Below are 21,131 nucleotides of genomic sequence, written 5' to 3' on the forward strand. Positions count from 1 at the left end.
CTCTCTCTCTTTCACACATACGCACACCCCAAATGTAATCTGTATACATAGGTAGGAGGATTATAAATGAAATATACACCAAGTGAACAAATACAAAGCTTCCATTCAATGGATAATAGTAATTATTCCCCAGACCTAACTGATTTCCAAAACTGCTTTTATTTCTGTTTTCCCAAACCTCATTCTTCCTATTAAATAAGGCGGCCTACCAGATTATTAGTCTCTCAGTGTAAAGACTGGATTTTTACTTTAGTTCAAACAAAAGCTCTGGTATAAACTGCCTTTTAATAGAAATGATAATTTTAAAGGTCCAACCATAGATATTTTAAATAAGGAGCTACTTCCTCTGATGGGAATTAGCCAGCAATAGGGTTCCATTAGCACTTACATTTGCAGACATGTATTATATTTTCCTAGACATTTCTGAAAAACTTAGCTCTCGGGTGATGGCACTGCCAAAAAAATACAGCCAACTTCTACATCAGACAAAATCAGAGATAGATTATTCCTTAACTTGGCATAGAAGTACTCGCCTCTCTCAAGATCAGGGCTCTCCTCTTTGGGGAGACCTTTCCAAGAACCTAACATCAGCCTTTTTGTTAGGCAGAATTCCCAACTCATTCTAGTCTAATGTCTTTTACCTGTTTGCTAGATCCAGTCTTCAGTGGCCGTATCAGTCATACCACATCTGAATTTCATTAACCCTTATATTGCAAATATTCTATGTATTTGTTTCAAGTGGATTCATCCTCCCTAATTTATACCTACTCACTAAGATTTAGGGGGAAAAAAAAAACTCAAAACACCATTCTTCAACTGGTCCATTTCCTTAGTGAAATCTAGATTGGTCCAAGTTAGGGACTGAATTACATCCCCCCAGAATCCTATGTTGAAGCCCTAGCCCCCAACGTGACTGTATTTGGAGATAGGGCATTCAAGGAGGTAATTACAGTTAAATGAGGTCGTAAGTGTGAGATCCAAATCCCAAATAACTGCTATCCTTATGAAAAGACAGAGAAAGAGAGAGACACTAGGGGTAGGTGTGCAATGGACAAACATTGTGAGGACACAGTAAGAAGGAGGCTATTTGTAAGCCAGGAAGAGAGGCCTTGAGAGAAAACAGCCCTGCTGAGACCTCGACCTCGGACTTCCAGCCTCCTGAACTCTGGGAGTAAATTTCTGCTATTCAGCCACCTAGTCTGTGATGTTTTGTTATGGCAGCCTTAGAAGACTAATTCCATTTCAAATACATTCCATTTCACAGTTTTGTTAAATAGGTTGCAGGTTGTAAAAAACTCCACCAAGATCTTCACTCTCATTTGGAATGAAGGAAAACTGCTATCAAATGACTCCTCCAATCTTCCTCCAAATTTGATTATGATTCAAATTCTGATATGATTCTAAATTGGTTTGTCCCACATCCCTTCTCTCTTGTCTGGTAATAGATATCAGCTTCCTGGCCATGGGAGTAACATGGAATCCAGAATAAGCGAATTACAGCGTCCTTGCACCTTGGCTGGTGATCTTTCTGGGAATAAGCATCGGACCCACACTGAACAAATCAGAGCCTTCATTGTTTTATATTTTTCCTAAAACTAAACTGAAAAAAGCGGGGGAATTATATCTCATATGGTCATGAGGTTGTGAAGATACACGCCTTCAATATGGAGAAAGCCCCTCCACCCATGATAGGAAAGAATAAACCTCAAAGGCAGAAAGAAGAAGACACATACACAAACACAGGAGGACAGAAGGAGACAGAGATGCCAGCCCTGAAGTGTCAAAATCAAGGCATCCCTGAGATTACCCTCCCCTTTCCATTCTTTGTTTATGGGAATAAATAGACTCTCTTTTGTGCCTAAGCTACTTTGAGTTGTTTCTCTGTCACTGGAACTCAGAGAGTCCTAATTCATGATTATAAAGAATATGAAGATTATTCTTCTTCATCTTTTTTCCCATTTATGATATGCTTTCTGACCCCTCCTACCATCCATTTGCTAATTCACCACTCTTTCGGGGTTTGGCCAGGAAAATAACAGGAATAAAATGGAGGAAATCAAAGAGAATAAAATAAAAAGGCGGGAAAAAAAAGCAGGGAACCGAATGATATTTCCCCTTATAGTTTACAGCTCCAAAGTCATTTAAGTCCATTCAAAAGTGGGAAATGATAATTAAAAACCAAAGAACTAGGGCATCATGCCTACCCAGCCGAATCAGAGTTCCTGAACTCAGGCTCTATAGATATTTCCTCAGGGCCTCCCTCTATAGCGTTTCAACCTAAGAGATTTATTAATATCCCTTCAGAGCTGCTTTTTAGCATCCTCCCTGTATTCCTCGAATTCCCAGTATCCAAACAGCTGCTGGGGTGCCACAGACCTCCCCAGACGTCCCTCACTTGTTTCAGGTAGCTCACCACCCACAAATTTTTACCTCTATTCTTCCTATCCACCCCCCTTGCAGCACAAAGTCTTGAAACTTTGCCTTTTTATATCCTTCTTCATTCTTCCCCCAGTTAAAACCTATCAGTTTTGTAGCCTATTCCCTTAGGGGTCCACTCAGTGACCAGCGCGTACTAATTTGGTCATGTATAGCCAAGATGTTACTGGTTGATAATGGATTAATTTTATTCTCCCAGAGAACATTTACATTTTTACAGTGGCCTTAAGCAAAAGGTGTTAACCACATGGGGATTTCTGGTGGGAGGAGGAGTGCAAGGACTATGTGGGAATTGGTGGTTCTTTAGTACCCCTCGATTCACTTCATATACACACTGGAATGCCTGCACACCTGGTCAGTCCTGCCCTTTGGGCTGACTCCATTACTAGCACCAAAGAGCTTTCTTTTCTGCAAGAACCATTTCCCTGCCTCTCCCCCGAGCAGCTTTCCTTTTCCTCCCTCTGGCTGGCATCATTGCTTACCTCCCCTTGCTCTATTATTGCTTTTATCGGTGTCTATAGTTTTATTAACTCAGTAAATTTAGATTATCTTAAAGAGCACATCAAAAGTTCAAGCCATGCCACACAGCCCTAGAAACAGTTCTTGAAACAGAAATGATGACTCCAAAAGTTATTCCAGGTAAGAACTAGCAAATGTCATCAGAATGTTCCTGGTCATTTTATTGGCTTTAATTGAATAACTCCCCCAGAATCTATGGTTTACTGGGACCAAAGATAATATGGGAATGTTAAATGGCAGGAACAGGGCTCACAAGAGATGCAATATTGACGATGGCATTAAAATTTTGGTGCTGCAATATAACACGAGCCTTGGAAAAGAAAACGGCATGTTTAGATGATTCTAGAAAGAGATAAGAAAAACATGCTGCATAAGCATTAGAGGAACTGCGGCGAAGAAAGAGGATGGAGACAGACAGCTCTTCTCGAGTTCTGGAGGCACATTACCTAGGAGGGAGAGAAGAATTATTCTGGATTTGCTTCACAGGACAAAAGTAGGATCAGTCGTGAGCATAAACTACAAAGAGGAGGACTTTTTTTTTCTCATTTTAAGGGAGACTTTCTAACAAACAGTGCTATCCAGCAGTGGAATGAGCTGCCTTCCAAAGTCATCACTGATTCTATTTGTAAAGGTTCTAAATAGCCATTCATTTGGGCATTGTAGAAAGACAACTTGTAAGACTCCTTAAATACTGTGGTTCCACCATTCTGTAAAACCGTCAGCACTGGATTAGCTGAATGACTCACATAGGCAGCATCAGGCTTTTCACTAAGTTCAGGAAACAGGAGTTGAGAAACAGCACAAAACAGTCAGAGGAAGCAGCACTTCCAACCTGTCACCTGTTGGGAGTTCTAGTCTTTTGATTGGCTTCAGCCTGTTGGCTACTCACTTGCCCATCTATTCTCTAAATGAAGTACTCCAGCAATTGAGTTCAATTCAACAAGCACGGATGCGATGCCACTATAAATCATCAGGTCCCTTCCTCCCTGAGCCCTTCAGTGGACGGAGTAATTGGTTAATTGCCAGAGTTGTTAACAAGAATTAAGAATTCAAGGGAACTGGCTAGGAATGCAGATCTTTTGCAATATGGTGAGAACAAATGTGTTTGTAAGGGGGCAGATATTTAGAAATATGCACACCTAAGTCAAAACAAATGGGTCTTAAAGTCCTGTATAAAAATGCCTGAGATTTACCGGGTCCAGTGTTCCCTTTTTTGAAGGGCTAGCACTCTTGAAAAAATTAAATAAAATAAATAAAAGCTTCTTCCTTAGCTCCTTTCACTGCATCTTCCAGCTGCAAAGTCCAAAGTGCTTTCCGCACTGCCTCTGTATTCACCCCTGACAGAGGCATCTCCCCACGCATCACCCACCCTACACTCACACTTTTCTTTTGAGACAATCATCTCTTCTCATGTTTTGGTTTTCTCTGTCAAATGAATGGATGAAAAAGAATTTTCATAAAGGGTAAGACAAAACCTAGCATACCATTGCCCACAAGGCCCAAATCCAGGAACACGCATCTCAAAGGGATACAAGTTCGCCGCAGCAAGTGCAGGTGTTACATCAGTTCCACGCCGGGTGGGTCTCCTCAGCACTGCTAAGCATCCCGCCAGTAACCTAGATGTTTTAAGCAGTAATAAATCTAACACCAGCCATCCTTATGTTTGCACACTATTTTTTTGTTTTTCAAAGTATTTCTTTCGTTGTATTTGCTTTGATATCAGTATAAAATACAGAGAACAAGTATTATGATTCCTATGTCCAAGATAAGTAAGCTGAAACAGAGAGTGGTTAATTTGTAAAGCCAGTACTCAAGCCCTAGATTTCCTCTCTCCCATATCCTTCCTTCATACTTTCTATATCTTGCTCTCCCCAGTAGTTTAACCTGTGCTCTAAAAATCTGAGGTGCCCATTGTTTTGTAATCATGAGTCTCTCCAGAACTGTGCATAGAGTAGGACGTAGAAATGAATAACTGGATTCAATTATTGAATATTCAATTCAATAACTTTTCTAGCTTTACTGAGATATAACTGACATACAACACTGTGGAAGTTTAAGGTGTCCAGTGTTATGATTTGATACATCTGTATATTGCAAAATAATTACCACCATGGCATTAGCTAACACCTCCATCACATCACATAATTACAATTTCTTTTTTGTGACAAGGATATTTAAGTTTTACCCTGTTAGCAACTTTCATGTATATAATACAGTATTATTAAGTATAATCACCGTGCTGTACATTAGATCTTCAGAATTTATTCATCTTCTAACTGGAAGCTGTACCCTTTTAATTGCACATACTTGAAGGAGTATCTGTGTGTTTGTGTGTGTGTGTGTCTTGGAGGAATTATGGATCATAGGGTTGGGGGCAACTTGAAGCTAGTCCAGTGTATATTTGTAGAGTAAAGATGAAAACAAGTACAAGGGAAGCAAAAGGCAAACACATACTAGAGGATCTACAAAGACTGGTGATTTCCATCTTCCACATGGTCAGAGATGGGAGGCATATATTTGAGCCATCGTAAAACCAAGGCCCATCTTATCCATAAAGGATCTTTGAAAAGAATTTGATAAAAGTGAAATAAGGTTTCACCAAGGCTGCTGAGATGTAAATGAGTTGAAGCGTGTACAACAGTTGTACAAGTGAAAACTGAGGGCCCATGACCCATTCAAGGAGCAGGCCAGGAACAGAAAGCACAGTCAAGGGAGAGATTATCATTATGCAACATAATTAAGTTGCAGGGGTGTCACAAACTGTCACATACATCCCATATAGTCTATAACATACAGAAGCTAAAATCCTGACAGAATGAACTGACTAATAAGAGAATTCCAATAGAGGTGCCTGAGTACAGTGTTTTCTCAGCTGCTGAAGTTCATTACCATTGCTTATACTGAAGCTGAGGCAGTCATGTGTCCAGATTTTCTAAGATCGTCTTGGTTTCATGTGATGTTTAAAAAGTTATTTGTTAACTATAAAACCAATTGTGAAACACTTTATCACCATGTGTCTTAGTCTGCTGTAACAAAATAAAACAGACTGGGGGCTTAAAAAAGAAATTTTCCCACAATTCTGGAATCTGACAAGTCCAAGATCAGGGTGCCAGCATAACTGATCCTGGTTAAATCCCTCTTCTTGTTTTGCAACTGGCCATATTCTTGCTGTGCCCTCACAAGGCAGAAAGAGAAAAAAGGGGAAGCAAGCTCTCTCAGGTCTCTTCCTATAAGGGCACTAATCGCATCATGAAGGCCCCACCCTCATGATCCAGTTATCGCCCAAAGGCCCCCATTTCCAAACACTATCACTTTGGCGATTGGAGTTTCCACGTAAGTATTTGGGGGGAAACACAAATATTCAATCTATTGCATGGTATAGATAATACCTTTTCAAATTAGAAAGAAAAATCCTTTATCATACCACATGTCCTAAATTCTAGTTCACATAACATTTTAATCTAAATAAGACCAGATGATCTGTTTTTAAAGTGTCCAAGATCTGGAGTAAGGAGACCAGACAGAAGAAACCAGGGTGTTCATGTCCCCAGCAAGACCTAGTAGGAGGAAAGGACAATGGGGCAGTGGAATAAGATTACTTTGAGTGTAAAGTCAAGTTGCACATAGTGTGTCAAGTTAGATTGGAGAGCACAGGTTCTGGCACGCAGTGTATCTAAGGTAGGAAGCCCCAGCCAGGCACTGGGTTGTTTGCGTCTTGGATATGTATGGTGGTTCTGTGTACCAGCCTCCAGGATACTTGATTCTGAGTTCTCTGGAGTGCTCAGAAGACATAAGTTACTACTGGAGAAGCTCTTTCGCTAACTATTCTCTGCCTTCAGGCATAGACAACACTGCTGGAAGCCCCTCTGATAGCAGATGACACCAATGGAGAGGAAGGCCACCTCTGCCACTTCCCCACAGGTCAGCTGTGCAGCCTGGTAGGCTCTCTGGGCTCCAGGGTACCACCCACTGCAGGGAACAACAGAGCTCAAAGGCACAGCAGAATCCAGTCAAAGCCCAGGTTGCAGTGAGAGATGCAGGCAGTGGCAATGTGCTTTCTGATAGAAACTCCCACCAATACTGGTGGTGGTAGAAGGAGCTAGGCTTCCGGGTAGGTAGAGCACCTGAGTACTGGAGCCAGAGAAATAGCAATGCTAGACAGAGGCTAGTGAGAAAGGGGGAAATTTACACTGTAACTTGCAGGCTCAGTATAAGTTAGTGATTCACTGATCGACAGCATCACATTGTATCAGTGGTAAATAATTGATAAAACATTGGTCTTCATATCAGTTTATCCAAAAAGAACGTTGAAAAATAGATCTCATGGCTAGAGATCTACTTTTGGCATATTGATTAGGACTGTTAGGAAGCAACAAAATACTGAAATGTCCATTGGAAGGGAAGCAGAGGCATAAACCAAAAGCACTTAAGTGTGAGAAACTTCAGAGAAGAAAATGCTCACTTTAGAACAACCTATAACTTTACTAGTTAGTGGTTAGCAGCCTGCTCTTGGAGAATCTTTTCCATCAATCCCAGTTTTGCATTTACAATAACTCTAGTTAGTGCTTGTCATTTCCTCTTCCTGCTAGAAGGCCACGTTTTCATTGAAGGATGCTTAGGGACTGCTTGCCTGTTATATGTTCGGCTACCCTATTTAACATCTCCTCAACAGTTACCCTGCTTGTTCCATCTAACGCAGAATAAGATCACAAACCCTCGTCCCAATAGCTTTTCCACCTGCTCTCTGTGTCTTCCTGAGTTTGTAATCTCTTTGATGCCTTGGAATTTCTAGCTCAATATTGCCTTAGTTTCTCATTCCCATTACCAGGTACAAATAGTTGGATTGGCAGCTATTTGGAGAGGCTGGGAGGGAAGACCTCACTGAACTGGCTCTGTTCCAGGTATTTCATCACATTCAAGGATCTGTTTGGCCAGTGAAGTAAGTTGCTGTTGTGCCACCAAGAAGTGAAAAAAAAAATACAACCTTGTACCGTGGCTGCAGGAACCACTATGCTAGCAATGCACGATTTCTCTGGGGCTAGACATGGGGCCAGCACCAATGAGAGAGAGAATCTTAGAGGACTGGTTTCAGAAAGAGTTTTGATCACACTTTGTTGAGTTTTCATTCTCACTGTGTAAGTAAAGAACAAGTTTGCTCCCAGTGCTCAGATTCTTGGCCTCCCATATGGAAACAGAATCACAAAGACATGTGTGTGTGTGTGCATATAGACGTATGCTTGTATTCCAAATTCAAGAGAAAGAAAAAAAATTCCCCAGATTTTTCAATTCCTATAAGGATTGTAGTTTACTATTTCTGGATTTGGATCATTGAGTTCCCTGGATTATTAAACATAGCAAAAAGCCATCTGCAATGAATCGGGCTTGCTCCTCTAATTGAGTCATGCTGTGAAGCCCTTTACTGTTTCCCTCACTTCACTGCTGAATATTTTTTCAGGAAAGATAGGAAATACATTTTTACTACTAATGCCACCTGCAGGTTAAAGAGAAACTGCTGCAAGATTCTTGAAATCCTCACAGCACACTGTAATAAGTTCCTCCAAAATATTCCCCAAACCTTTGCCAATCAGCAGGAATGTAGTCTCATTCCACTGACAGTGTTCTTTATCAAAAATATGCCTTTGCAATCACTATTGCAGCCAGCCTCCCCTCTCTACTTGACACTCAGTCCAGCTGACACTCACATGTAACACTACATAAGGAATCATTTCTTAGGATATAATTGCTTTGGGCTACTTCATGCAACTGCATCCCAGTGCCATTGTAAAGTGTCTCATGTCACAGGTAAAGGTGGCATGAGAGTCATCCTCAATCAATTAGTTTCCATGTGAATATTTCCTGGGTCAATCAATCATTCCATGCAAGTGCCGTGACTTGGGTTCACTGGGCTAAGTGAATCAGCGCACACTGTACCATCTACATGTCTTATTTTCTCAGATAGGTAAGGTTTCTTAAGGAGAGATATTGTTTTCCACTCTAATTAGTTCCTTATTATGACTGACATTACCTTTACTACATTATGATTATTAGTCATAGAAGATAAACTTTGCCATCAGTTCATTATAAATTATACTTCAGCTTCTAGCCACAGTGATGTTATATTCCCAATTATCTCAAGAGTACAAATTTAAGAGGAAGTGAAGGACGTAGCCATCAATATTTCCACAGATATTCTAGGCTAGTTAAAGTTGCCAAACAGGACTGTAGCCCCCATTTGGTCACCACCAGGTGGAAGCAACTGTCAATGCGTGTACCACTTCTGACATGATGTCCCATGGAATGTGATGGCAGGGACAGCAGGAATAATGTGGAAAAATCCTTCTTGACCAGAACAGGCAGCTGGTGACAACTTTAATACCTACTCTGCTTCTTAATGAAATTATTATACCTGAGCACAGAGATGAAGAAATAGAGATGATTACCACAGTGCATCTGACAGGGCACCCTAAACCGGCACTCAGCTCCCTAATGTGGGGCCATTTTTATCCCAAGGAATAATAATAAGAGGGCACAGAAGAGATGACTGAGAAAATTCCATCCCTTTAAGAAAGGTGTAAATAATATTAATAGTAAAGTCTCCCCAAAGCTGAGAAAGAATGTGGGACAGATGCATAGTGTTTTCTGTTTTCCTTTTCCTTGGCTAAATTTACAGAGAAGTCCTTACCCCTAATCTCAAGCAGTTATTTAAGAAATTGAAAAGGGTTTCCAAAAACTTGGAGCATTGTCCCTGGCTACAAAAAGCTTTTAGGAATTTACTCCCAAATTTAAGCAAAATGCCATGGGAGCTTCATTTAGCCCCTGGATGCCACCAGGTGACCACACACCCAAGTGTTCAGACATCACTGCGAATAGGAACTAGGTGTAGACATACCAGGAAGTTCAGTGTTTACTGGGAGTTTCACCTTGCTCCTTCCTGGGAAACAATCATCTCTCTAGATCCTGGCACTGCTGACATTTCAGACTGGACAAGTCCTTGCCTTGGGGGCTATTCTGTACATTGCAGGGTGTTTAACAGCACCCCTGTCCTCCTCCCATTAGGCGCCCTTAGGAGTCCCCCAGTTAGGACAGCCAAAAATAAATGTCTCCAGACATTGCTAAATATCCTCTAGGAGTGGGGGTCAAAATTGCCCCCTAGTTGAGAAACTCTAAACTGTGAGCTCTTTAAGTATAGGAAGCATATCTGATTCACCTTTAGAATCCAGCCTAGCACAGACAAAATGCTGGACATAAGAGTAAATGTCCAATGAAGTTTGACTGCAATTATGTAAGAGTGAAAAAGTGAACACAGCTAAGGTTGGAAGTGACGTTTTTTTACTCTTCATCTGAAAGGAGCAAATGAGGCAATTTTATTCAACCATTCCGGCCATTTCTACAGAAAGACCAATATGAAAGATCTCTCCTGTTTATTTAAATTAAAACACCGCTGTCACTGTCCATGAAAAGTCAGCTCAACGAAGAGAGAGCAGGGGGTGTTTGGATAGAAGGAAGGAAAAAAGCACATAGACAATTTAATTGTAGAGAAGTTAAAAAAAAATCTTTGCCAAGTAATGAGATTATTAATTGCAATTCATGTCAGTTTTTGCGACAGCCATGTGAATAGATGGACAGGCTGTTCAGCAGTGTTTCTGGAAGGAACTGTATATGTCAGAAATGAGGCATTGCTGGAGGGATTCTGTGTGTGAGGATTTGCAGACGTGTACACCCTACAACTTCATGGGGTGGTAACAGGGAAGCTGCCGTACCTTTAGACCAGATGGAGCTTGTGGATCAGAAGGGCATGGCATTCACCACATCATTGTCCTCTGAAAGATCAAACTCTCATTATATGCCTGATGCAGTATCTTCCATTTGAGGCAGTTTACATATTTCTCTGTTTAAAAATATAGGCAGCTACTTCCTTCTTCCTACAAACGCTCTTATCAGTTTTGAATTACAGAGATCTATTTTGAGATGAACGCACTGAACAAAACCTTCATCCGTGTGTGCGTGTGTCTGTGTGTGTGTGTTTTTATTTCCCAACATGGCGGTAGGAGCTTATGCCCGCTATCTGCATAAGTCTTTTGTGTATTGCTAATGGAGTGCTGGAATTGTAGCAGCCCTGAGCAGGGAATACATGTGAGCAACAATATGCTGAGAGACCCCTCGGTGGAATCTAATCTGTTCCAGCTCATGCACTCCTCAGAAACTATTTAACTTTCATTAAACTGTGTTTGATATCAGCTAAATAGGATGCATACGGCTCCAATATAGCTCATATGGTCGCATTCATTCGATCACAGCAGTGCTTTTTTCTTATATTTCCCCCCACTTGTGTCAGTACCCAGTATAGCTGGGTAAATAGGAGACCTTTGAAGACGTAGTTAGTACTCAGATTTTTTTATTCTTTTGTGCTGGTTTCTTAGTGTTGAAACAGTGATTCATGTATGTCGCAGACAGCCTCCATTAATTTCATGTAATGTAGCTTTTATCTCGTAGCTGGGACAACTATCTTCAGCATTCTAGCATCCCCGGCTCTGTCCCAAGTCCTCTTTGCATTTCCCTCCAGGTCCCCAACACTCTCCATAGCTCCTCTTTCTTCATGGAAAATTATGTTCATTTCCAGCCATTGTTTTTGTTTGTTTGTTTGTTTCCTGGTTGTTGTAGCAAACAGGTTAAAATGAGGAGGAAAAAAGAATGAAGGGTGAGATTTTCAGTCTGGGTAAGCCTTTATGTTTGAAAGGGGGAAAAAAAAAGAAAAGCTACTGGGATGAAAACATCCATCCAGGCAGGAGAACAGTTTTGTGCTCCCTACCTCCCTAAACACACACACATACACATACACACACACTCACAATGTATTCAAAGAACACTAATTGTTTATGAATACAACACGGTAGGAGTATGCAGTTTCCCAGTTTCTGGGGAGGAAAGGGCTATTTACAAACTGGAGCTGTTGAAAAGTTTTAATGATCAAGTATACATTACACACACACACACACACACACACACACAGTGGGGTGGGGAGGAACTGGGCAAGTTACCAATACGTTATTAGCCAAGTAAACATCATAATTTACTTGCAAAACATCTTTTCTCCTTAATAATGAGAAAGTGTTTAGAATTTCACCTTTAAAAATATTAAGGGGACATGGATGTGATTGCTCTACGTTATCCTTTACTGATATTTTTTCAATTATGTTTTATTAAGTCCAAAGGAATAATCACAATTTTTTTTAGATTGCTTAAGAGAAACTACATGGGGTCCTTTGGTACAGGGAACCCAATTATTTAGGATATTATTTTGTGAACCTTTTTCATTTTATTAGTATACCATAGGGTTTTCACATTCTCAAGGAGAATCCAGCTATTATTGCTTTTTTGGAAGAAATGTCTCACTGGGGCAATTAATTCTATACATTAACACCAGTCACAGTTGTGCTGTATATTATTAAAATTATAAAGGCAAAAGCCCCACATTTTATCATTCAGTTCAGAAAGGGGTCATTTATGTGTGCGTGTGTGTACCAGAGAGTAAGCCGCTCTGTACGTAACCCTCACTGTGTAAGAACTTTGCAAAGCCCTATGCTGATTTGGACATGCTCTCCTCAAATGCTGATGGTTCACAGAAAAGTAAAATGGGGCTGAGAAAGGTGAACATGCAGGCAGCTGTGGAGCTCGCCTCTGTCTCTGCCACACTTGAGGGATGTTAACCATTTAACTTTGTTGACGAGCACATGTAATTAAGACACTGTGCCTTAATGTTTGATGCTGGGACTTGAAAGGAAGATTTAAAAAATTTATTTAGATAAGCATATTGACATTTTTAGTATATATTATTAATCTTATTAATAGTATTAACAAAGGCTAATTGAAAATGCATCATCTATAATTATATTAGTCTTCATTTTAGCACATTTTTGTCAGAGTAAACTAGAAAGGAGTAATTAATGTGCCAGCGTTATTTACCCCTGTTTGTATTAAAGCTGGTGTTACACAATGTTAGAGATGAATGTAGCCTGATTTCACTGAATACCATGGAGCACAGCATTCAGAAGCGGTAAAATAAGCAGCTGTGTTTTCCTGTACTAGGAACCTAAAAATACAACCGACTTCAGGATTGCAGGATAGGTGTGCAGGGGGTGGAGACAGGAAGTCTTGAGTCCACGATCGCCGGTGCTGCTGCACTCTGGGCTCCCCTTCTCCTCCCCTCAGTGGTAGGTTCAGGGAGCTACGACTGCTGAGAAACCAGGGTCCTCGCATCTCATCAGTTTAAGTAATAAATACAGAAAACATGTCTCAGTGCCCTTGATGCTGGGGGCCACTGATGCCGGTTCTATTGGGACAGGGCAAGGAAAATGATTTTCTGTTCATTGGGGATAAACCCAAGATCAGAGCTGAACCTTTAAAACACATTAGTTTAGTCGTTACTGTGCAGAGAGAAAACTGTAACAATGGTCCAAGAATACTGCCCTCAAGAAACCAAATTCCCAAAGTTAGACTTGACATTTCCAAGCTCCATCCTCTGACTCTCATCCTCCTTCACACATAAACACACACACACACACACACACACACACACACACACACAGAAGTTTCAAAACTACACAAGGAAACAGTCCCTTTTTGCTCCCACATACAAAAACAAAACAGACAAACCAAAAAAAAAAAAAAAATCCTAAAAGAAAGCAAGCAGGGGAGACTTAATTTTTTTAATTATTAAATACATTAAATTACTGTATTAAAGTAGGATTAGACACTTAAAAGTTTTCTCCCACCCTGGCTTTGAGGATTCCGTCCTTCTGAGGCCAGCCATTTCCCGAGGCAGGCAGGGAGGGCACTGCACAGGGGTGTGAAATGAAGGCATGCAGGGACGGTGACGAATGGCACATCTTTTAATCAGGTGGAGCCAAGACAGTGATGGCTGGCATTCCAGAGCCAGGCTCTGGGCTCTCTACTGAGCTCTAATAAAAAGCGTGGCATATTGGTTGCACTGGCTGCCAAGTGCTATGTCCGTGCCCTCTCCACAGTGGCCAACCACAAACATGCTAGCTAGAAGCTCTCAGGGGGCCCTGTGTGTGCTGTTCCTACACGGCTAACATATGTATCGACACCTGAAAGCTACAGCCTGCCACGTCGCCAGGACCCTACTCGCCTACCTTTGCTCCTTGGTCACCAAGGGTTAATTTTCTAATGGCTGCCTTGCTGCTGAAGCTGGCCAAGTTTTTCATCGCCTGCAGAGCACCACAAGCTGTGATTTGGAGCCAGAAAACACCATTAATTTTCTAAATAGGAAGGATCACATATGTAAACTGTCTGGTTCTGTAACGAGTCGGGCAGGTAGAAGATGAAGGAGGAGGAAGTGAATTTTTCCAGACACGCAGGCCAAACAGCCCAGGCCAATGGACAGCACACTGTGCAGGACTTTGGGGGTGGGGCGGGCGGGTGCGAGGGGAACAAAGAATTTCCCTCCCATCTTTAAATCAGTTTCACTACCAATCTTCAATGTTTCTACAAAAGGTCAGGGTGGTGATTTATTGGGCAGTGTTGGGAGTTTTCACATTAGACTTCACAAGAAACTTATTTGTAAATGGAAGGAAGGATTAAGCAAAGTGCACCAGCTCAGAGACCACATAGGGGCTCATGAGTACAAAACAGTGTTTAACACATCCCAGGGTCTTCAGGGGAGAGAGAATCAAAAATTCCCCAGACAGAAATTACTTAGGTAGCACTCACCTCAATGTTCTAGGCACCTGAGAAATGCTTTTTGCAAGTTTTGCAAAACTAATCAAAAAAGATGCAAAATGAGGATTTGGGATTTAGTATGTATGTCTGTGTGTATATGGGTGTGTGTGTTTATATGTGTCAGAGAGAAACTGGGGACAGATATTTTTTTAAAAGGATCATTAAAAATATCTTCCTGAGTTTTAAAAATCATGTCACCCCGCCATATAAACATCTCTTTCTAGAGTAACTATCACTGTTTTCTGAGATGCCAGCACAGTTCCAGACCTGACACTACATGATAACCCTAATAGGACAGGAAGATGTCTCTCTGCTATAGGCTCTCCAGAATTCCAAGGCTGAACTGCCTATCTCCCAGCCTGTCTTCTTCCCAGGATCTTTTCTCTAACTTCTGCTGAGAGACGAACCTTCTCTCTAATTTCTAACATTCTGGTTCCACTCCACAACTCTAGGAAAAATCTGCAACTAATGCCAGTTTCTTCCTTCTCTATCTTTTATTGCTCTTTGGGCAAAAACAAAAACTTTGGGGGGGTCTAAATAAATTTGGGCAGCTTTTTGCTGCCTTATAGACAGAGGGCTGAGTGCTACTTCTTAATTCCTGTCCCAGTAGAGCTCCTCAGACAGCAATAATTCTGTACCAGGGTGTTCCCTAGGAAAAGTAAATGGGAGGCAAAGACACCCCGGTAGGCCTCTGAAATCCAGAAGTGGATGTGAAGGACCAGTATTGGAGACGAGTGACTTAAAGACTAGCTGTGAGTGAGGGACAAATGACATAAAGGGTTGTGCAATCTCACATATATTTGTCTGAAAGACAGGTAAGATATTTCTAAGTTTCCAGAGGAAAAAAAAAATAGCCTTAAGAAGGACATATTCAACTCCAAGACGTCTTAGTTTCCTAGGACTGCCATACCAAAGTACACAAACTGGGTGGCATAAACAACTGGAATGTATTGTCCCACACAGTACTGAAGGCTAGAGGTCTGAGATCAAGGTGTTGGCAGGATTGGTTCTTTCTGAGGCTCTGAGGGAAGGATTTGCTCCAGGCCTCTCTCCTGGGCTTGAAGATGGCAGTTGTCTCCCTGTGTCTTCGCCTGCTTTTCCCCGTGTACACGTATGTCTCTGTGCCCAAATTTCCCTTTTTAAGGGCTACCAATCACATTGGATTAGATTCTGCTCCCTCCCCCCAGTAACCTCATCTTAACTAATTACATCTGCAGTTACCCTATTTCCTAGAAAGGTCACATTCTGGGGTCCTGGGAGTTAGGACTTCAACATACGAATTTGCGGAGGCAGAGGGACCAATATAACACAGCATGAGAGAAAGAACTTCCTTGAGATTCAACCAAAATTCCCATAATGTCTATCCATTATCTGAAGTAATGTTAATTTGTAATTTGTATGTGCTTGCCCCTGTACAGACTGCTGACTATTTTTGCTTCCAATAATTTATTCCAGATATTTCTATCTTGATCTTCCTCAAGATCTACATTATTCCCACTCTCCTAATGGGGAAACTGAGGCTTTGAGAAGTTAAATTGTCACTAAATGTCACACAGATGCAGAACTGAGGCTCTAATTCCGGGCTTCTGTTTCTCGTATTTTGCCCACAAGTCTAAACTGCTTGCTTTGTACTAGCCATTAACACACTTCACCACCAACAATGTAGCTTGAATCCTACCATTAAGTCACCAAAGAAAGTGCTCAGCTTAATTTTACAATTTCTCTCTCTTATTTTTTCCAAAAAGTTGGAGGAGGGGAGACATTTCCTGGTCTAATTTTTGTTTGAATACACTTTCAGTGTTCCATCCTGAATGAAGTCCAAAAACAGGCCAGAATCCACAAAACTCCATCTTACAGTTTTACTTAGAGATATATGGGTCCCACTTTGGGAGCCACGCAGACACCAAAACCAAGCGCATGACTCCAGAATTGGCCCAAAGTAGACCCAAGCTGGGCCTGATGTTGGCAATAGCCAAGCTGGGTGTAGAACAGCCATCATTTTTCAGCTAATTTTCTCCTTTCGCCTCCTCCCTGGCTCCAGGTAGAACATTGTTCATTAAGAGCGCTGCAGAGCTCAGTAGAGCTCATTCTCGCTGAGATCGCCTCTCTGATCTTCTGAAGCCTTTAAAAGGGAATGAGCCTTGGCCTCCTTTTTATGGGCTACATTATGACCTGGCTTCAAAGTGTGAAAAGAGGTTCCAAGATTCCCTTTGTGCAGTGGAGTCTCTTAATTGCACTTTTAAACACAGTGTAATTTTTGTAATTAACATTATGGTTTCAGAGGGCAGAAAAGCCTGCACCATGCTAATTACAAACCCACGTCTTCAGAGTGGTGGAATTTCCAAGGCCTCTGATATTGGGGCGGAATACAGTTTTTATGAAGGATTTCAAAGATCCTCTGTGGGCTGTGTTCTGAGTCATCATTAGCATTTGATAACATAAAGAAATTTTACAACATGTGACAGATTCCGATGTGAAGATTTTACCTGATAACTGGAAAATTTGCATAAAGAGCTTCATTAGGTCTCCTCTCACATTACTGAAAGAGGAAGAAGTATAGGGCACTCTTTCCCTAAGATTGTTCTTAGGAGCCAAGGAACTGGTGCTTTATAATAAAATTTACAGTATATTATGAAGTGAAGTTGTAATAATCTTCAATGATGTTGAAAATCAGAGCATACGTGCCTTTTAAGGAGAGGGAGAGAATATGTATCAGAATTACCATGTAACTGAAAACCTTGCAGTAAAGGTATATTGTACTGTTCTTTGCCATATAAAAGATCTAGTCCTGCTAGGCTGCCGAGTCAAGGCGAGAGCTTCATATATATATAACACCAAGCGACAATAATGTGCAATTTTTTCACTCCATGAAGAGTCTTTTTGCTGAGAAAAATTATCTTCCTCTTATTCCAGAGGCAAGTTTATCTTACCTTTATTTTTCAACCCCAAGCTATCAGCCAAATTGTTTGTGTGCATGTCTGTGTAAAGACACACAGACACACACACACACACACACACACACACACAACACACAACACACACACACTTTCAGAGATGTCATGTGCATTCTATTCAGGGCAATCACAGCTCCTGCAAAGAGTAACTGGCCTTTCTTAGGCTGATACTGTCAGAAATTGTACTGTGGAGTAGAGACTGAGTCCCAAAGCCATCCATTTGCTGAAACCCTTTCACTGAACATGGATCAATTAAGCCAGTAATAGTGATAATTTCAGAAAAGCTTTCTGTCATGGTGGGAACAAAAATTCATCATTATTCCATGCTGTCTTCTTATTTCAACACCACACATATGCCGTTGGATGTATAGCAGGAGCTTGCGGCATTATCTCAGTGGGACGCATTTTCCTTCATGAGAGTCTCTTCCTTGGCGATTATGCAGATAATGCATGGCTTTGTAATGACATCATAAATAGAACCCGAAGTTCTAAGAAACAATTAGGTAAGTATATCAATACTTCCCTTGTAATCATAACATCATCTGACTTCCAGTGGGATGCCAAGCTAGTTCCCCAAGTTCTGTAATCATGTACGCGCATTAATGCCTGTTTCAGCAATTCATCTTGGACTTTCACATCCTGGTACTGGAGACAAATTAATATGCATTTTAGCCCACTGTCAAGAAGGGAAATAACACTGGGGTTTTGATCACAAAGAGCAGGATGAGATCCAGGCAAGTAAAACCCAAGCTGATACAAAGTGGACCCTCTACACTGACCTCAGGCAAAACAAAAAATAGACTAAAAACTAAAAAAGCCAAAATCCCCTGAAAGAACCAAAGAATCTTTGCAGCAAATTGTTACATTTTCCTTTTACTGAAACTATTTCTGCAAGTGGATTTTTTTTTCATTTTTTATTTTGAATTATTTTTCCCATCTGATGTTTCCTTTCAGCCCAGTTCAATTCCCCTTAAAATAAACATGTCTTTTTCATGGGAGGAATGGGTTACTTTCTCTAATTGGTTTGAGGCATGTCAGTCACTTCAGCCTGCAAGGGATGCAAAAACCACCGTCTAAGTGGACCTTTAAAACCACATGGTGGATTTTACAAGTTCTGCTCGCTCCTGCTGAGGGGAATGGGGTATGATGAGGATTCAATTATAGTTCTGGATTCATTTCCCAATTTTAGTAAAGGGACAAACCTTTCCTTTCTCCTAAATCTTGTAGCTCCCAACAAACAGAAATGGAAACCTCAGATAAATGATCAAACTTACATAGTATATAGCTTTTATTTTTTTACAAAATATTTGCTTCCAGCAGAGTGTATCTTAATTCACAAATGCAGAAATCTGTCATTAAGATCTGACCCAGCTGCATGGCATTGTCAAATGCAATAACGTATCTTTTAATAGTTTTATATCAAGTAAGGATATAACATATCATTAGTTTAAATGTATTTGCAAGCAATTACCCCCACCAGGATATTTGAGAATGCTCATGCAAAATTGATGAAATTCTGACATGCTTAAACATTGTCCATTTAGCTCAATTCCTTATGTATAGAAAAAATAGAATAAATAATTCCACTGCCATTTGCAAACTACTGTTAGGCGTTTTTATTCCACTCAGGGCTTCAGTGCTGCCTTTAAACTATAGCCTTTGGAAAAAAAACAGTTTCATATATGTTTAATTTTAAATAATGGACTATATTTTTCATTCCCCTTATTATTGTTCAGTGTAGTAATTTGAACATGGAGTAGATTTACTGCGAGTCAGCTGCCTTTCTTTTACAAAATGGGATAAATTATTGAATGAGTAGAGGTTGTTTGACAACCAGTTTTCCAGTACTACACAAAAGAAAGACCTCTAACATTCAGCTGTCTTTTGAAAAGAATAAAGTATAAATCAATTAAGCCACTAGACTGGGGTTCAGAAATGCCATTCTATGGCACAGTTTTGCTTTGCCTCTCAGGTGACTTTTGGGAAGCTTCACCATCACGTGGGGAACAAAATGATAGCCATGCTGGGGTTCTCCGGTGTCTTTCCTGGGTTTCTAAAACCTCCTTTGGCTGAAGCACACCCTACCAAAACATCACACATACACCAGAGTCAACAGGTTATTTTCTGATTTTTCCTGACTACACTAGTGAATATTATTTACTAATGATGGATTAAGAATTTTGTTTCTGCTTTTGGATGCTGCCTACAATTTTTAATATGTTCACTGTGCAAGAGCAGAGAAATCTTGTGTTGGACATCTCATCACCCTTGATGCAAGCCAGGTGAGAAATTGCATTCCAATACATTTCTATGCTATTCCTCCATACCTTATTAGCATCTGTGTAATTAATAATACTTTGAGCTCTGTCCAAATGAAATCACTTTTATTCTTCTCCAAAAGAGAATCATTTTATTAACTATGTGTGATCCTCAAATGCATTTTTCTTTACTAACGTCACTAGTAACTATACCTTCTGAAATATTTATCTATTCAAAGCCATAAAGAGTGATCAGATTTTTACGTTTAATCTCTAATCATTGTGAAAAGCAGTCAGGCTGCTTATTTGGGGGGTCATGTAATAGATTCTTCTGGAGTACTATTTTCTGAGCACAGCACTGCTGTGGGGCACATTAAAACAAAACGAAGGACGGTAAAATAAACAGACAAAATGGAAGGTGTGGCCTCTTCCCTTAAAAAGATTAGAATGTAACTGAAGAGAGAAGACCACTTGGTTCACATGGAACAATCAGCGAGGCACACAGACTGTACATAATTGGGCTAAATGACGGAATATAATTGTAGTAGGAGGGTAGAGAGACATCAATAAAGTCTGAAAGTCTACACTTAGAAAAGCTTCATGGATGATGGGTCGCATACAATGGGTAAGATTTAGATGCCTGAAAGAGGGGAGGAGATTTGTGGTGAGATGGTAACAATTCTTTGAATGTGCAAAGGATACTTTTAAAATTCTGAAACAAAAGGGTCCCTGGAAAGTGGTAGGAAACTAAAATAAGTATACCGGATGTTATCTACTTTGGAGAGCCCCTGATGTCAGTAAAAAGGAAAAATATATATGGGTTATATTAAGTGCTATTGACCCACTAACTCTTCTTGACAAGGGGCTGCCAAGAATAAAGTATCCACTAGAATGTTGGCAGGATGGTCAAGTGGCGGGAAAAAAGGCCAGCAGGCCAGTTTTCGGTCTATGAGTGTTCCAAGAATGGGTTAATAACCTGCTGGGATGTGATGGAGATGCTTCTCCAGACTGCTGGTGAGCCAGTAGAATACAAAGGATGAAGGTGAGGGAGGCACCAGAATGTACTGGGATATACTGAACCAAAGTAAATGAGAAATTAATTCACAACGCTCCCCACAGGTACATCAAAAAAGGGCTGTATTTCCTAAAGGGAATATCAAGAGAGAGAAGAGAAGAACCCAATTATTTATGATTTTAATTTTTCATGCACTATTTAGGCACCACA

The sequence above is a fragment of the Camelus ferus genome, chromosome 15 (assembly GCF_009834535.1).
Source record: "Camelus ferus isolate YT-003-E chromosome 15, BCGSAC_Cfer_1.0, whole genome shotgun sequence".
NCBI classification, from domain to species: domain Eukaryota; kingdom Metazoa; phylum Chordata; class Mammalia; order Artiodactyla; family Camelidae; genus Camelus; species Camelus ferus.